This window comes from Hyperoodon ampullatus, assembly GCF_949752795.1.
Source record: "Hyperoodon ampullatus genome assembly, chromosome: X".
NCBI lineage: Eukaryota > Metazoa > Chordata > Mammalia > Artiodactyla > Ziphiidae > Hyperoodon > Hyperoodon ampullatus.
Genome location: NC_136913.1, coordinates 98,839,606 through 98,856,932, shown reverse-complemented (window position 1 = coordinate 98,856,932; position 17,327 = coordinate 98,839,606).

Genomic DNA, 17,327 nt, shown 5'->3' with positions numbered 1-17,327 from the left:
AGATCTTGTTGTGATTTATGTCATAGAATGTTCTGCCTATATTTTCCCCTAAGAGTTTTATGGTGTCTGGCCTTACATTTAGGTCTTTAATCCATTTTGAGTTTAGTTTTTGTATTGTGCTAGAGAGTGCTCTAATTTCATTCTTTTCCATGTAGCTGTCCAGTTTTCCCAGCACCAGTTATTGGAGAGGCTGTCTTTTCTCCATTGTGTATTCTTGCCACCTTTATCAAAGATAAGGTGACCATATGTGTGTGGGTTTATCTCTGGGCTTTCTATCCTGTTCCACTGATCTATATTTCTGTTTTTGTGCCAGTACCATACTGTCTTGATTACTGTAGCTTTGTAATATAGTCTGAAGACTGGGAGCCTGATTCCTCCAGCTCTGTTTTTCTTTCTCAAGATTTCTTTGGCTATTCCATGTGGTTTCTATTTCCATACAAATTGTGAATTTTTTTGTTCTAGTTCTGTGAAAAATGCCATTGGTAATTTGATAGGGATTGCACTGAATCTGTAGATTGCTTTGGGTACTATAGTTATTTTCACAATGTTGATTCTTCCAATCCAAGAACATGGTATATCTCTCCATCTGTTTGTGTTGTCTTTAATTTCTTTCATCAGTGTCTTATACTTTTCTACATACAGGTCTTTTGTCTCCTTAGGTAGGTTTATTCCTAGGTATTTTATTCTTTATGTTGAAATGGCATATGGGAGTTTCCTTAATTTCTCTTTCAGATTTCTCATCATTAGTCTTTAGGAATGCAAGAGATTTCTGTGCATTAATTTTGTATCCTGCTACTTTACCAAATTCATTGATTAGCTCTAGTAGTTTCCTGGTAGCATCTTTAGGATTTTCTCTATATAGTGTCATGTCATTGGCAAACAGTGACAGTTTTACATCTTCTTTTCCAAATTGGATTCCTTTTATTTCTTTTTTTTTTTCTCTGATTGCCATGGCTAAAACTTTCAAAACTATGTTGTATAATAGTCATGAGACTGGACAACCTTGTCGTGTTCTTCATGTTAGAGTAAATAGTTTTAGTATTTTATCACTGAGAACGATGTTGCCTGTGGGTGTCATATATGGCCTTTATTATGTTGAGGTAGGTTCCCTCTATGCCTACTTTCTGGAGAGTTTTTATCATAAATGTGTGTTGGTTTCTGTCAAAAACTTTTTCTGCATCTATTGAGGTTATCATATGTTTTTTATCCTTCAGTTTGCTAATATGGTATATCACATTGATTGACTGGCATATATTGAAGAATCCTTGCATTCCTGGGATAAACCCCACTTGATCATGGTGTATGATCCTTTTTAATGTGCTGTTGGATTCTGTTTGCTAGTACTTTGTTGAGGATTTTTGCATCTATGTTCACCAGTGATACTGGCCTGTAGTTTTCTTTTTTTGTGACCTCTTTGTCTGGTTTTGGTATCAGGGTGATGGTGGCCTTGTAGAATGAGTTTGGGATTGTTCCTCCCTCTGCTATATTTTGGAAGAGTTTGAGAAGGATAGGTGTTAGCTCTTCTGTAAATGATTGATAGAATTCACCTGTGAAGCCATCTGGTCCTGGGCTTTTGTTTGTTGGAAAATTTTTAATCACAGTTTCAATTTCAGGGCTTGTGATTGGTCTGTTTACGTTTTCTATTTCTTCCTGGTTCATTCTTGGAAAGTTGTGGTTTTCTAAGAATTTGCCCATTTCTTCCAGGTTGACCATTTTATTGGCATATAGTTGCTTGTAGTAATCTCTCATGACCCTTTGTATTTCTGTAGTATCAGTTGTTACTTCTCCTTTTTCATTTCTAATTCTGTTGATTTGAGTCTTCTCCCTTTTTTTCTTGATGAGTCTGGCTAATGGTTTATCAATTTTGTTTATCTTCTCAAAGAACCAGCTTTTAGTTTTATTGATCTTTGCTATTGTTTTCTTCATTTCTTTTTCATTTATTTCTGACCTGATATTTATGATTTCTTTCCTTCTGATAACTTTGGGTTTTGTTGTTCTTCTTCTTCTTCTTTCTCTAATTGCTTTAGGTGTAAGGTTAGGTTGTTTATTGGAAACACAAGCTTTAAATGACACGTTAGTCAAGATGGACTTAATTGATATTTATAGGACATTCCATCCCAAAACAACAGAATACATTTTCTTCTCAAGTGCGTATGGAACATTCTCCAGAATAGATCATATCTTGGGTCACAAATTAAGCCTTGGTAAATTTAAGAAAATTGAAATCTTATCAAGTATCTTTTCCAACTACTACACTATGAAGCTAAGTATCCATTACAGGGGAAAAAACTTAAAAAATACAAACACATGGAGGCTAAACTATACGCTACTAAATAACCAAGATATCACTGAAGAAATCAAAGAGGAAATCAAAAAATATCTAGAAACGTATGACAAAGAAAACACGACCACCCAAAACCTATGGGATGCAGCAAAAGCTGTCCTAAGAGGGAAGTTTATAGCAATACAATCCTACCTCAAGAAACAAGAAAAATCTCAAGTAAACTGCCAGATATGTTTTGATATCCATGGACAATTCCAAAGGCATATAATTTAGTGAACAAATCTTAAATTATAAATATGTATGTATATATCTGTATGTATGTATGGGGGGAAGGGAGGGAGGGAGGGAGAGAGAGAGAGAGAATGATAAGGCACATATTCTTCACAACCCCAATTTAATTTTAAATGCATAGAAAACTCTAATCACAAGTTACCTGCTTCTAATCTTTGAGAATATCCTACCACATCTTGATTTAGAAAAACATATACTTCAGCCTTAAAAAGTAAGAATTTTTAAAATGTGTTCTGCTCTACATGGATCACCAGGTAAGTGAAAGACATAATTTAGCAAATGATAGAAATTATTACTTAATATATTATTATGGTTAAGTTATGTGCTATAAATGAAGAACCACACATGAAATAGTACAAATTTTCTTCAAAATGCTAGTGGTAATGACAATCATAAAGGTATAAATAGATTCTACTTCCTCCTCAACCAGTAAATTACTAATGGTTGCTGTAAAGGACTAGCTTTAGTTTTCTTTAATATTAAAAGTTTTTCTTACACACTGATTCCTAAATGCAAGGGGTTATTTCATGTGGTTAACGTGAGCAGCAGTAAAAGAGTAGGCTCTAAATGTGTTTCTTTGATTACTGGCAAATTTAGAAAAATTACAGGAACAAGTAATAGCTTTTTCTCCTACACTTTAATGTAATCATTTATGAGTATTGTCCCTATCAAGCTAGCTAATGGTGCTCCATAATACTCAGCAAACCCATTTTTGCCAATTATCCAGGTTCAAAATCAGAGTCATTTGTGACTCTTCATTCATTTTCACAATCAATTCTGTCACAGAGTCCCATTTTTACTTACCTCGTAATTACCTCCATATCTGTTCTTCCCTTTTGATTATTATTGAAACCGACCTAGCTCTGATGGTTAATGTAATGAAATTGACCTAGCTCTGATGGTTAATACTACCATAGATTTATCACACCTTCCCTTGTTATCACTATCCTCATATCCAGTCTATCTTGTACACTGCTACCACTAATATTAACCCTACATATTGCTAATAATATAAATATTGCTAATAGTCCAAAAATATTGTTTTTTTTGTTAATTGCTTAGTAATTAATACTTGATAGTTCATCATTCTACAAAGAGTTTAAACTCCTTAACTAGGGAGAAAACACCTTTCCGTTTTGAACCATCTGTTTCACCAGTTTAGTCTGCTCATTACTCCCTCCAAACATGGCAGGAGTTACATGTTGCCGTAGGATAGGGGCAGTATAGTTCTTTTCTAAATTTAAATGTTTTAAGACTCTATCTTGGGGTTTTTCATAATTCATTGTAGTAAAGGATCACCTGTTATATTCCTAACCTGCATCAACAGAGATTCTGATTCAGTAGGTCTATAGTTGGGACCTGAGAATTTACAGTTTTAGCAGCTACCTTAGTGGATTCTGATAAAGATGTCCCATAGGCCATAAGGAACAATATTGTTCTGTCCATTTATTAACTGTGCTTATCCTCCAAAGACATATATTCTATTTTTTAACATGAAGCCTTCAGGATTACTCTTGTCAAGTGAACATCTCTCTGTAACATTCATTCATTCAGCTCTCAGAGAAGACTACTATGAAATAGCCATTCCACTCCTTTCTATTCAGTTACCCTCCATAGCACTTAACACTGCTTGTTATTACAGTATATCTATTTATCTATTTTCTTATTGTTTTCCCCACTTGAAAATCAGCTTCATGAAGGTAGAGACATTGTGTTCACTCCTATAGTATCATCAGAAGCTACAACAGCATAGTAGGTTCTCATTGTACATAAATATTGCCGAACAAATAAATTTGACAGCATATAGGCCTTTTATTGTTAACTGTGTTTTCATGAATGTTCCTGATGATCCAACAATACAGTATGCTGTTTAGGGAGGGCCTCTTTCATATGCCTTTATATTTTACTTTATAGCACCCACTAGGGTGGTTTGCACAGTAAACACATAGTACAGATTTGTTGATATTTATTGTTCTATTGACATGAGTCAGAAAATGACATTAACTGATAACTCATTTAAATTGTATTTTTTAAGTAACAATGTGGAAAGTGGAATAATACACAACCACCAAGATATCAATGTCCTAATCCCCAGAACCTGTTATTATGTTACTTTGCATGACAAAAATTACTTTATAGATGTGATTAAGGATAAGGACCTTGAGATGGAGAGATTAATCTGTATTATATAGGTAGTTCCAATCTAATTGCATGAATCCTTAAAAGTAGAGAATAATTCCCAGCTTCAGAGAACTACAGAAATGGTAGTGTGAGAAGGAATAAGCTTGCTGCTGCTGGCTTTGGAGGTGGAGGAGGAGGACCATGAGTCAAGGAATGTGGGTGGCTTCTAGAGGCTAAATAAAGCACAGAAATGGATCATTCCCTATAGCATTCAGAAAGAAATGCAGCTCTGTTGATGTCTTGATTTTAGCCCAGTGAGATACAGGTTAGACTTAAGACATCAGTTGTTATCATCACTAAAGTTTCTTCTTGAGTGACCTAACACAGTTTTCCAGAGCACAACATATTCACTTCTATCTAAATTATTTTATAAAAAAATACTTTTTGAATCCACATGTGATGCTGACGCTAGAAGTATATTCTAAGTCATAAGTATGTATGTTATTTATTTCTGTGATATAACCACTTATATATTTGCTTTTAAAGTAGTCTTTAAAAGGTTTGCTTAAAATGGCATCTAAGGGACATCCCTGGTGGTGCAGTGGTTAAGAATCTGCCTGCCAATGCAGGGAACATGGGTTTGAGACCTGGTCTAGAAGATCCCACATGCTGTGGAGCAACTAAGCTCGTGAACCACAACTACTGAGCCTGCGCTCTAGAGCCTGCGAGCCACAACTACTGAAGCCCACATGCTTAGAGCCCGTGCTCCACAATAAGAGAAGCCACCACAATGACAAGCCCACACACCACAATGAAGAGTAGCCCCTGCTTGCCACAACTAGAGAAAGCCCGTGCACAGTAACGAAGACCTGACACAGCCAAAAATAAATAAATAAATACATTAAAAAAATTCAATAAATAAAATGGCATTTAAAATCTGCAATTGTGAGTTCACCTCCCCTCTTCATAGACAATCATCTAAAATTTAATATTATTTTTTTGTCTCCCTCTGATTCTCCCTCCCTCCCTGATTCTGACTGGTAATTTCTATTAACATCTAAAACTAGCATTGTTATTATTAATAACTGAGGTACCATACTCAAGTAGTTGTTCAAAATAAAGTAATTGAGAAAGATCCTGTAATATGAGAGATAATTTATAAGGATCACTTCTATGAGAGAAATTTTGGAGCTAAAGATTCAGATTATATTCAGGAAGATAAATAATTTCATTCCCTTTTTGCTTGGTTTTCTTCCCCAGGATTCCTTTTTATGTTAATACAGATATTTCAACAATATCCTTTTTAATATCATATTTATTGCTATATGATATTTTTCCAGTCCCCTATTAATGAACCTTTAAACTGATTCTAATTTCTAACAATGAAAAATGATGACACAATAAACATTACTTTGCATATATCATTACATATTTGCATGAGTATTTCTACAGAAGAAATTCCTGATATAGAATTGCTATGTGAAAGGGAACAAGCATTACAATTGCCAAATTTACCTACAAATATATCAAGAAATTTATGTTGCCATGTGTAATGGCATGAAAATGTGCTTCTTACTTCTCTGACAGTAGGGAGTGTAATTGACTTGTGGCCCATGTGTAGCACTTTGAAATCCATCACTGTGCTTGTTATGATAAGAGGCCATTCTTTTTACCAGTTGCTCCCAGCCAGTAAATAATTGAGCACAACAGAGATACTAAGCCAGGTCCATATCGGAGACATGCAGGACTGCTCTGATGGGGGATTTTGTCTCAAGGAGTCCCCAGTGACCTTGCAGAAGTCTCTTACAACCACAGTGCAGTCTAGAATGATTTCACTCAATTTTTATTATTTCCTTCTTTACCATTCTCTTTTATTCAGAACGCCACATGCATGTGTAAGACTGTGCCCATATCTAGGACTGCGCACATACTTAGGAAACATCTGAGAAGGCCCCAAGCTCTCACCTCCTATCAACCTTGAGGCTTTAAGCAAGCAGGAAGTGAAAGCTAAGATGGAGTTGTAAGCTGCCTGGCTAAATGTTTTAGACATGCTCCAACACACACAGAGCCCGTCTGCAAAGACTAGATTTATTGGTCTCAGGTAGCTAAGGAAATCTTTGTATAATCATTAGCTGCTCAATAGGCAACCTAAGCAGAGATGTCAGTGGTCACACACATGACAAAGAATACAGAATTTACTGAATTAGTTTAGAAATTCCAATTAAACAACAACAAGAAAAAATGACAAACCACTACATACTTACTAGAATGTCCAAGCTCCAGAACACCGACAAAACCAAATGATGGCAAGGATGTGGAGAAGAATCTGATTTGAAAATTTCCCACATAATATTATCTAAAATGTCCAAGTTTCAATAAAAATTGCAACATTTGCAAAGAAATAAGAAAGTATGGCTGATACACAGGAAAAGAAGCAGTCAATAGGAACTGTCCCTGAGGAAGCTCCAACATTGGAATTACTAACCAAAACTTTGAAACTGCTACAGTAAGTCCCCTACATATGAATGAGTTCCATTCCCAGAGCACGTTCGTAAGTCTAATTTGTATGTAAGTCCAACAAATTTAGCCTAGGTACCCAACTAACTCAATTGGCTATATAGTATGGTACTGTAATAGGTTTATAATGATTTTCACACAAATAATACATAAAAAACAAACACAAAAAATGAAGAAAACATTTTAAATCTTACAGTACAGTACCTTGAAAAGTACAGTAGTACAGTACAACAGCTGGCACACAGGGCTGGCATCGAGTGAACAGGCAAGAAGAGTTACTGACTGGAGGAGGGAGAGGAGGTGGGAGATGGTAGAGCTGAAGGATCATCAGCAATAGGAGATGCAGCTCAAGCTGCAATTTCACTCACACCTGACGTTGACGGCACAGGTTCTGGTTCCTTTCTGGATTCAATTCTATCTACCCTCTTCAAAAAACAATCCAGTGACGTCTCGGTAGTAGCTCTTTTTTTCTCGTCATTGATGACATGGTAGCTCTGGATTGCATTCTGAACACCTGCTGCAACCTTCGTGTACTGTTTTATGTTTGGGTCCTGTGCCTGAAAACCTAACCAGTGCCTCCTCAAATAAAGAAAATCCCCTTGCCATTTCCTGTGTCATGAATCTCTTCAGTTCTTCAATTACTTCTTCTTCCTCTTGTCTCTCTTCATCCTTTCTCTGGGACTCCACTTCCATCAGGTCTTCATTAGTAAGCTCCTCATGTTGCACAACAAGGAGTTCAATGTACACCAGACACATGAACTAACTTAGGTGACTGAACATGCATTAATATATGACACTTGTTTTTCTCTTTCTGACTTACTTCACTCTGTATGACAGACTCCAGGTCCATCCACCTCACTACAAATAACTCAATTTCGTTTCTTTTCATGGCTGAGTAATATTCCACTGTATATATGTGCCACATCTTCTTTATCCATTCATCTGTTGATGGACATTTAGATTGTTTCCATGTCCTGGCTATTGTAAATAATGCTGCTATGAACATTGGGGTGTATGTATCTATTTGAATTAAGTTTTCTCTGGATATATGCCTGGGAGTGGGATTGCAGTAGCATATAGAGTTACTATATGATCTTTTACCTTTACTATACCAGATAAAGAAAGAAGAGCAAACTAAATCCAAAGCAAGATGAAGAAATAAATAATAATGATGAGAGTGGAAATAAATAAAATAAAGAATAGAAAAATGATAAAGAAACTCAACAAAAACAAAGTTGCTTTTCTTTAGAAGAAAATCAACAAAATTTACAAACATTTAGCTGGGCAGACCAAGAGAAAAAGAGAGAAGACTCAAATTACTAAAATCAAGAATTAAAGAGGAGATACTACTACTGATTTTAGAGAAATACAAAGGATTATAAGGGAATATTAAGAACAGTTGTTTGCAAATGAAATAGATAACATAGACAAAATGGACAAATTCTGATAGTGACATAGACTATCAAAACTAACTCAAGAAGAAATAGAAAATCTGAATGTATCTATAACAAAGGACCTATAACAAAGTCCTATATAGGACAAGAGGGCTTTCTTGGTGAATTATACCAATCAGTCCTTTACTAACTTTCCACATAACAGAAGAGGAAAGAACAATTTCAATTCATTCTAGGAGGTCAGCATTATCCTGATACAAAAATAAGACAAAGACATCACAATAAGAGAAAACTACAAATCAATTATCGCTTATGAATACAGAACTAAAATCTTCCACAAAATTTTAGCAAATCAAATCCAGCAGCATATGCAAAGGATCATATGAGAGTGAGGCCAGCAAATTGGTAGAATAGCAATTTCAAAACATCTATTCCTCCACAGAAAAATTGAAAAACAAGTTGGAACTCTGAGAACCATATGTTAGAATTCTGGAAAATGGTCAAAGGTTTATAGCAAACAAATGAACGCTAAATCAAGAAAATAGCAACTTAAAAATTATAGGAAAGTTTTGAGGCATTTTTACTTGCCCCAGCCCCACCTTTCTCTGGGTTAGTAGTTTCAGGCCCTTATACCTGGTGTTGGAGGGAGCAGAGCTGACCTTACTTACAAATTATAGTGTTTATCTGTCTGGGGCTACCTGAAAGACTGACACAAGGTACCATCTCTTTTGCACCTAACTAAAAACTCACTCAGGGCAGAAAAATTGATGGATATTGCTCAAAAACATGGTGAACCTAAAGAAAAATCCACAGCTGAAGGAGACCATAGATTATGGTTGAGTATACAGCATACAATAGATCACCTACAGCCTGGTTGGGAAAATCTGGGGAGAGAGTTGCTTTGGAAAATAAGGACATTCAAAAGCACCTGTGTACACTGGGGAATTTAGAAAGCCACACATGTCCCAAGACAAGATGTGTGCTCAGAAAAGAGGATGACATGATTCAGCTAAGTTTTCTGGCAGTATATATTAAAAAATCATGACATGTTTCTCATTTCCTTCTGCGCTTACACCTGAAGTGACTTTAATGTTCATATATCTATGAACATTCTGTTTGTAAAGACAGGCAACACATGTATTTCCTTAGAAGATACAAGCTTTCTCTACCTTTAACATCCTTATTTCTATTAATAGTCTATTCAAGGCAATCTAAGCTTTTTCTATCATATTTCTCAAATTTCTTCCAGCCTCTGCACATAACTTGATCCCAAAGCCACTTACATTTGTAGTATTTGTTACAGCAACATCCCATTTCCTGGTTCAAAAATCTGTATTAGTTTCCTATGGCTTATACAAAATATTACCACAAACTGGGTGGATTATTTAAGAATAAATACAAATTTATCCTTTCACAGTTCTGGGGGCCATAAATCCAAAATCAAGTTGTCAGCAGTGTCACATTCTCTCTGGAGCATCTAGGGTAGAATCTCTTCCTTGCCTCTTCCAGCTTCCAGTGGCTGACAGTATTCCTTTGCTTGTGGCCATACACTCCAGTGGAATCTCAATCTACCTCTCTCTTATAAGGAAAGTGGTGATGATATTCAGAGCTCATCTGGATAACCCAGGATAATTTCCTCATCTCAAGATTCCTAACTTAATCACATCTGCAAAGACTCTTTTTCTAAATAAGGTAATATTTATATTCTTCCAGGAATTAAAATCTGATATCTTTTGGGCCACCAATCAACCTACAGTAGTCTTTAAAAGAGGAATCAGCTTTAATTAAGGAGAAATTATAGGGCAAACCCTTGGCCCTATAATCACTTGACTTGTTCAGTTACTCTGCTGTAAATAGCTGTCTCTGAGTGGATAAGATGAAAGGTACAAATTATTTATAATACAGGGATATAAACAAAAAACCCATTTACTGACTATTGAAATTGAGCAAGAAATATAAAATAAGATTAATCTGGCCTCTTCTGTATTCTTAATTTATGTAACAAATTTCTCTTTACTGAATTGAATTGTTTACTAATTGAATGTTTTTGGCATTCTAAAATGTCTCTTATTGTCAAATTGTTTACTACAGTTCAAGTCTTTACCCATTTGAAATGTAAATATCTAAATTTTAATAAAACCAAGGCTAGTAAAAGATGTTTTAGATAATTCTGAAAAGCCAAAAAATATGGCCAATGTAAAAGACAGTGATAGTTCGTATATTGTCCCTATTGTTCATCATTTCAGATATATATAAACTTGGTCTGATTTTTCTCCCTTTCTTCTTTTCAACCTTAAACTGATTTTTTGCTGTTTCATATACTATAAAAGTTCAATATAACTTGTGACTGTTGAGTTATTTGTTAAAATTACTATATTACTGCTATTTATAACTGTTGGATATTATGCTTGAGTTACATTTAAAAAAGAGCTTATGACAGATTTTAAACCTAAAATAAGAAAGGGAGCTTTGTTAAATTTTGACAAATATAACCCAGAATTCAGGGATTTTCTGCTAGTACCAGGATGCTGGCAGTGTCTCAGGTCATTGCCATCATCTTACTGCTGAATAACAGGCACCAGAGCTTTACTCAGGGTCTATTTGAATAGAAAGATATCATCACCCAGGAACCAGGAGAACCAAAAGCATTGAAGAACAGAGCAGGAAAGTATTGTGCAGGACTGGAAAAGGCTATGCAGGGCAGGGTAGTACACATTGGAAAATGTAGGGTGGGTTCAAGCCAAACAGAGTAAGGAAGGTTTGGGAAAGGCCAGGAGGGGTTGACCAAGTAAAAGTAAAATTTTGGTAAAGGTAAAATTCAGAAAAAGAAGGAAAATGTAGGGTATGGCAGAGATGCCTAGGACAAGGAAGAGCTGAGCAAATTGGAACAATGCAGGGCAAACAGGGCATGTCACTGTATGTCAGGGTGAGCAAGCATAATCTATCAGGGTGAACTAGCATGACAGGTGGGGCACAGCAGAGAATTGATCAGGATACAACTGAAAAAGAAAAACTGGGAGGGACAGAGTAGAAAACAGCACACTCTAAAGGTAAGTATAAAGTGAGTTACAGTAGGGCACAACGACACCTGACAGAGAATGGAAAGTCTAAATAGGTACAGCAAGATGAGGCAGAGAAGGCTTGGGTAAGGCGAGATGGAGCAGGAAAGGGTAATAAATAAAAGTTAGGTCTGTAAAGAAATGTTGAGCCCATGATTAAACTAAGAGATGGTTCCCATTAATTCATTAATAAGAATTATGTGAAATATAGTTGTGATTGATGTGAGTTTTCAATATTGGTAGCATATATTAAGCAGGTCTCAATATTGATTATCCCAAATTCTAAGGGTCCTACATCAAGGTGCTCAGCAACACATGTTACCAATCACAGAATTTTGTTCTGCCATTGATCCTTAAACCTATAGAGTTTTCTTTAAGAGTATGCTATAAATAAATCAATGCCTATTGTCATATCTAATTTCCACATATCCATAATTTAATAGTGTTTCTCAACTTGAGTGTTAAAAATCACATGTGGAATTTGTGGAAATGTATATTTTAAGGTCTCTCCTATAATAACAAGTGATAAGTTTGGTGCTATATTATTTTTACCAGATTATTACAATCAGAAAAAATGAAAATCATATTGTTCTGCTGTTAATACCACATCTGTCATGAGCTTAATCTGTTCCATAGGGAAGAATGTTCAGAGTCTTCTCTGAGATAGAAGGAGATAGGTGGGAGAAGGGGATGTATTTAGTGGGTTCCACTCCCTCTTTCCAATTAGCAGATACAGTTTCTGCCTTTTTAATGTGCCTAGCATTTGAGTGTACAACTTACTATAAACCATAAATGTAGAGTACTGCCTTGGTTAAGGACTAGATCATCTCATCCTTGTATTATTGCAAAGGTATTCTAAGTGGTCTTCCAGAGTATTCTCTCTCTCCAATCTGTTCTTCATAACAGTACTGTTTAAAATCTTCCAGTAGCTCCTAGGGCCTATTGGATGATCAAAGCACCTTAGAATGGAATGGAAGAGCACTCTATTCTAGACTACTAGTTATGCCCCCCCAAATCTGTTCTCCCCTTCTTCTTGGTCAAATGGCCACATGCTCAGCTAGAATTTACATTCCTCACCCTCCTTTTCAGCTAGCTGTAACCATAATACTAAGTTCAGGTCAATGGAATGTGAATGTACATAATGTATGTAAGATCTGAGTCATTTCTACCTGGAAGACAAGTTTATTTCTCTGGATTCTGATTTTTTTATCCTTCTCAAAGGCTGGTTTGAACCTATGGACGAGATCAATACCCTAGGAGAGCGTGGAGCGGTAAGATGGAAGGAAAAATTGTTTTTCTTTTATCTGTCCACCCACCCTGGAATTGAAAGAGAAAATAAACCTGTATTGGGCATTGTGGATATCACTGTGGAATCTACTGTAATCGTGGATGTCTTTGTTAGAGTAGTGTAACTTAAAACTAATGAATATTTTCTGATGTTCTTCCTTATTTATCTGTGTCTGCCTCACAATATGTTTTTCGAAAGAATGAATGGTGATGCACTGATACTAACCCATCATGTGGGGGCAGGTATGTGCTACTGAATATATAAAATCACATATTATGTTTTATAATTTGTTATATTCGATTCTTATTTCTAGTTTACACTTTAACTGGTATAGATATTTTTGTATGATTGCCATTTTTCACAAGATATTTGTTGGGGGTGCAGTTTCCATAAAAATACATTAGGCGGTATGATCAAGAGTATCGGGCTTCCCCGGTGGCACAGTGGTTGAGAGTCCGCCTGCCGATGCAGGGGACACGGGTTCGTGCCCCGGTCCGGGAAGATCCCACATGCCACGGAGCGGCTGGGCCCATGAGCCATGGCCGCTGAGCCTGCGTGTCCGGAGCCTGTGCTCCGCAATGGGAGAGGCCACAACAGTGAGAGGCCTGCATACCGCAAAAAAACAAAAAACAAAAAACAAAAAAAACCCCAAAAAAACAAAGAGTATCAATCTATCCTCATTCTCTTGCCACAATCTGTCTACCATTGGAATCATATCCTCTGTATAAGTTAGGGTCTCTAGGAGGTCCTAGTTAAGATGCAAGTTAACACATTAAACCACTCTTACCCATTTACACCCTGAAATGAATTAGTCTTGATGTTACTTTCAAATACAACAGTCGGGGTTTATAGGCCCAAAACAATAAAGAATATGACAAGATTTGATTAGATGGAAAATCACAAAAAAGAATCCAGGCTATGGAGTGCTGCTGGGAGAGCATAGATCTAGCAAGATTCCAACTCCTGTCTTTGTCATCAAGTAATGAATGTCCAAATTATATACATAAGTGTTCACTGATTCTTATCACTCATGTGTGCTCAGATTGAAAGTTATTAGTTTTTGGTTGGTTGAAATTTTTATTTATTTAAGAATAATATTCAGTATTGTGGTAGATAATTTAAAAGCCTCACAGGCTTTATCCATATTATAGGTGAGCCAAGAGAGAAATTTAAAATGTTAAAGTATGATGGCAATTAAATATAGAAAAAAAAGAAATGTTTGCTAGACACTGCTTGGTAATATCTTGTGTTTAAAAGGAAGGATATTTTAGTCAAATTTAAGAGATTTTTAAAAAGATGAACTAGGATAACAACGTGAGATGATCACCAGCAAATTACAATGATGATTCAATAGCACCCCAAAAAAGTGAAAAAGATGAATATATTTTAAGAAACAAATGTTTCTGATTTTCTGAAATTGAAGAGTAAAAGGTTCATATTTGCAGTTAGAATAAAATTGATCTAACCTTGTCCATGAATCAGTATATTAGACAGCAAAGGGATTGATCTCAAGCCATTTTTCCCCCATTGGCAAGTTACTAAATAAAAATAAAATAATTGCTCATAATACAATTGTTATTCTCTTTAAAGGATCTAGACTTTTTCATACTAAAAAGGATAGTCGTGCTGGTGAATTTTCAAAATATAATATTGGCCACTGATTTCATTCATCTAAAGTTAGCATTAGAAACCTCATTATGAGATGATAAATAATAGACAGTTGGCAAGCTCACTGATTTTTACTGTCAATTCTAAGTGGAATAACAAGCCACAAATATCATCCTAGAGATGTCAGAGCCTGTTGGTCATTAACTTCAGCACTCAATCTAGTTCTTCCCCATGGGGTTGCCCATAGTTGAAATCCATCCTCTGGTCTCTGTTCTGCCACAAGGACTCTTGAGTGTTTGAACCAACTTACAGTTGTCTGCTACCCAGATCTTACCCTTGAGATCTGCTAAAGAGGGTCAGTGAGTTTGGTAAGTATCACAATATCACTAGAAAGAGGGAAGGAGATTTAATTTTCCTTCTTTCTTTGGTATCCTCAAGTCTATAGAGTCTTCAATTTAGACATACCCTATCACATCAATAAGAGAAACAAAGAGTGGCAACCCTCTTTCTTCACCCCAAATCCCTGAATGTTCAACATATCCCCATGTGAACTAGTCCTGGCCTAACTATCCAGTAGCCTGCTGCTCATTAAAAAGAATCCTCAGATTTACTCAGTCCAATCTCTCCCCTCTACCACAAACATATTACCATTATTCCATCTGTGACTTTATTTCTTTTGCCAGGAATGCTATCCCTTCGCTACTTATGTATCTTCCATCAACTCAATTCCTACCTTTTACATTGAAGCCTTCCCTAAAAATAAATTATAAATATCTTTCTCCTTTTAAATTCTATAACATTTAAAATCTTCACCACTAATGTAGCATGGTTGCATACTTATGTTCTATTGATAAATTAATATTTTATGTTAACTGATTCTGTGATTCAAGTATATTGTTTTTGTGTACTGGCAAATCCTACATAGTGTCTAGTACAATGCTCAGCTAATCGACATTCTTGTCCCGTGACAATCCATTATCACAGAGCACCTATTATAATCTGTTTAAAAGCATAAAATCAAATTATTGCATTCTTCTGTTTTCAAACTCTCCAATGACTTTCCATCAGAGATAGGATAAAATAAAATCTTAACATGGCTTACAATGCCCTGTGTAATCAAAGTGGAAAACCATATTAAAAATCAGCCTCACCAAAAAACTACTAGAGCTCATCAATGAATTTGGTAAACTTGCAGGATACAAAATTAATATATAGAAATCTATTGCATTTCTATACACTAGCAGTGAATCATCAGAAAGAGAAATTAAGGGAAGAATCCCATTTACCATCACATCAAAAAGAATAAAATACCTAGAAATCAACCTACATAAGGAGGTAAAAGAGCAGTAGTCAGAAAACTATAAGAAACTGATGAAATAAATTGAAGATAACACAAATAGATGGAAAGATACACTGTGTTCATGGACTGGAAGAACTAATATTGTTAAAATGACCATACTACCCAAGGTAATCTACAGATACAATATAATTCCTATCAAAATACCAATGGTATTTTTCACAGAACTAGAATACATAATTTTAAAATTTGTATGGAAACACAAAAGACCCTGAATAACCAAAACAATCTTGAGAAAGAACAGAGCTGGAGGTATCACACTCCCTTACTTCAGACTATACTACAAAGCTATATAATCAAAACAGTTTGATACTGGCACAAAAAGAGATATATAGATCAGTGGAGCAGAATAGAGAACCTAGAAAAAACCCACACACTTATGGTCAATTAATCTAGGACAAAGGAGGCAAGAATATACAATGGAGAAAGGAGAGTCTCTTCAATAAATGGTATTGGGAAAACTGGACAGCTACATGAAACATAATAAAATTAAAACATTTTCTAACACCATATACAAAAATAAACTCAAAATGGATTAAAGACTAAAGGAAAGACCAGAAACCATAAAACTCCTAGAAGAAAACATAGGCAGAACACTCTTTGACATAAAGTGTAGCAATTATTTTTTTATCCATCTCCCAAGGCAAAGGAAATAAGAGCAAAAATAAATAAATGGCACCTAATTAAACATAAAAGCTTTTTGCACAGCAAAGGAAGCCATCAACAAAACAAAAAGACACCCTACTGCATAGGAGAAAATATTTGCAAATGATATAACTGATAAGAGGTTAATATTCAAAATATATAAATAGTTCATACAACTCAACTTCAAAAAAACAAACAACCTGATTCAAAAATGGGCAGAAGACCTAAATAGACATTTTTCCTAAGAAGACATGCAGATGGCCAACAGGCACATGAAAAGATGCTCAACATTATTAATCATCAGAGAAATGCAAATCAAGGCCACAATCAGATATCACTTCACCTGTCAGAATGGCTATCATTGAAAAAGTCTACAAATAACAAATGTTGGTGAGGATGAGGAGAAAAGAGAATCCTACTGTTGGTGGGAATGTAAATTAGTACAGCCACTGTGGAAAACAGTATGGATGGTCCTCAAAAAACTGAAAGTATAACTCCTATGTGATCTAGCAATTCCACTCCTGGGTATATATCCAAAGAAAAGGAAAACATTAATTTGAAAAGATATATGCATCCCAATGTTCACAGCAGCATTATTTACAATAGCCAGGATATAGAAGCAACCTAAGTGTCCATCAACAGATGATTGGATAAAGAAGATATGGTGTATACACACACACACACACACACACACACAATGGAATACTACTCAGCCATAAAAAAAGAATGAAATTTTGTCATTTGAAACAACATGGACGGATTT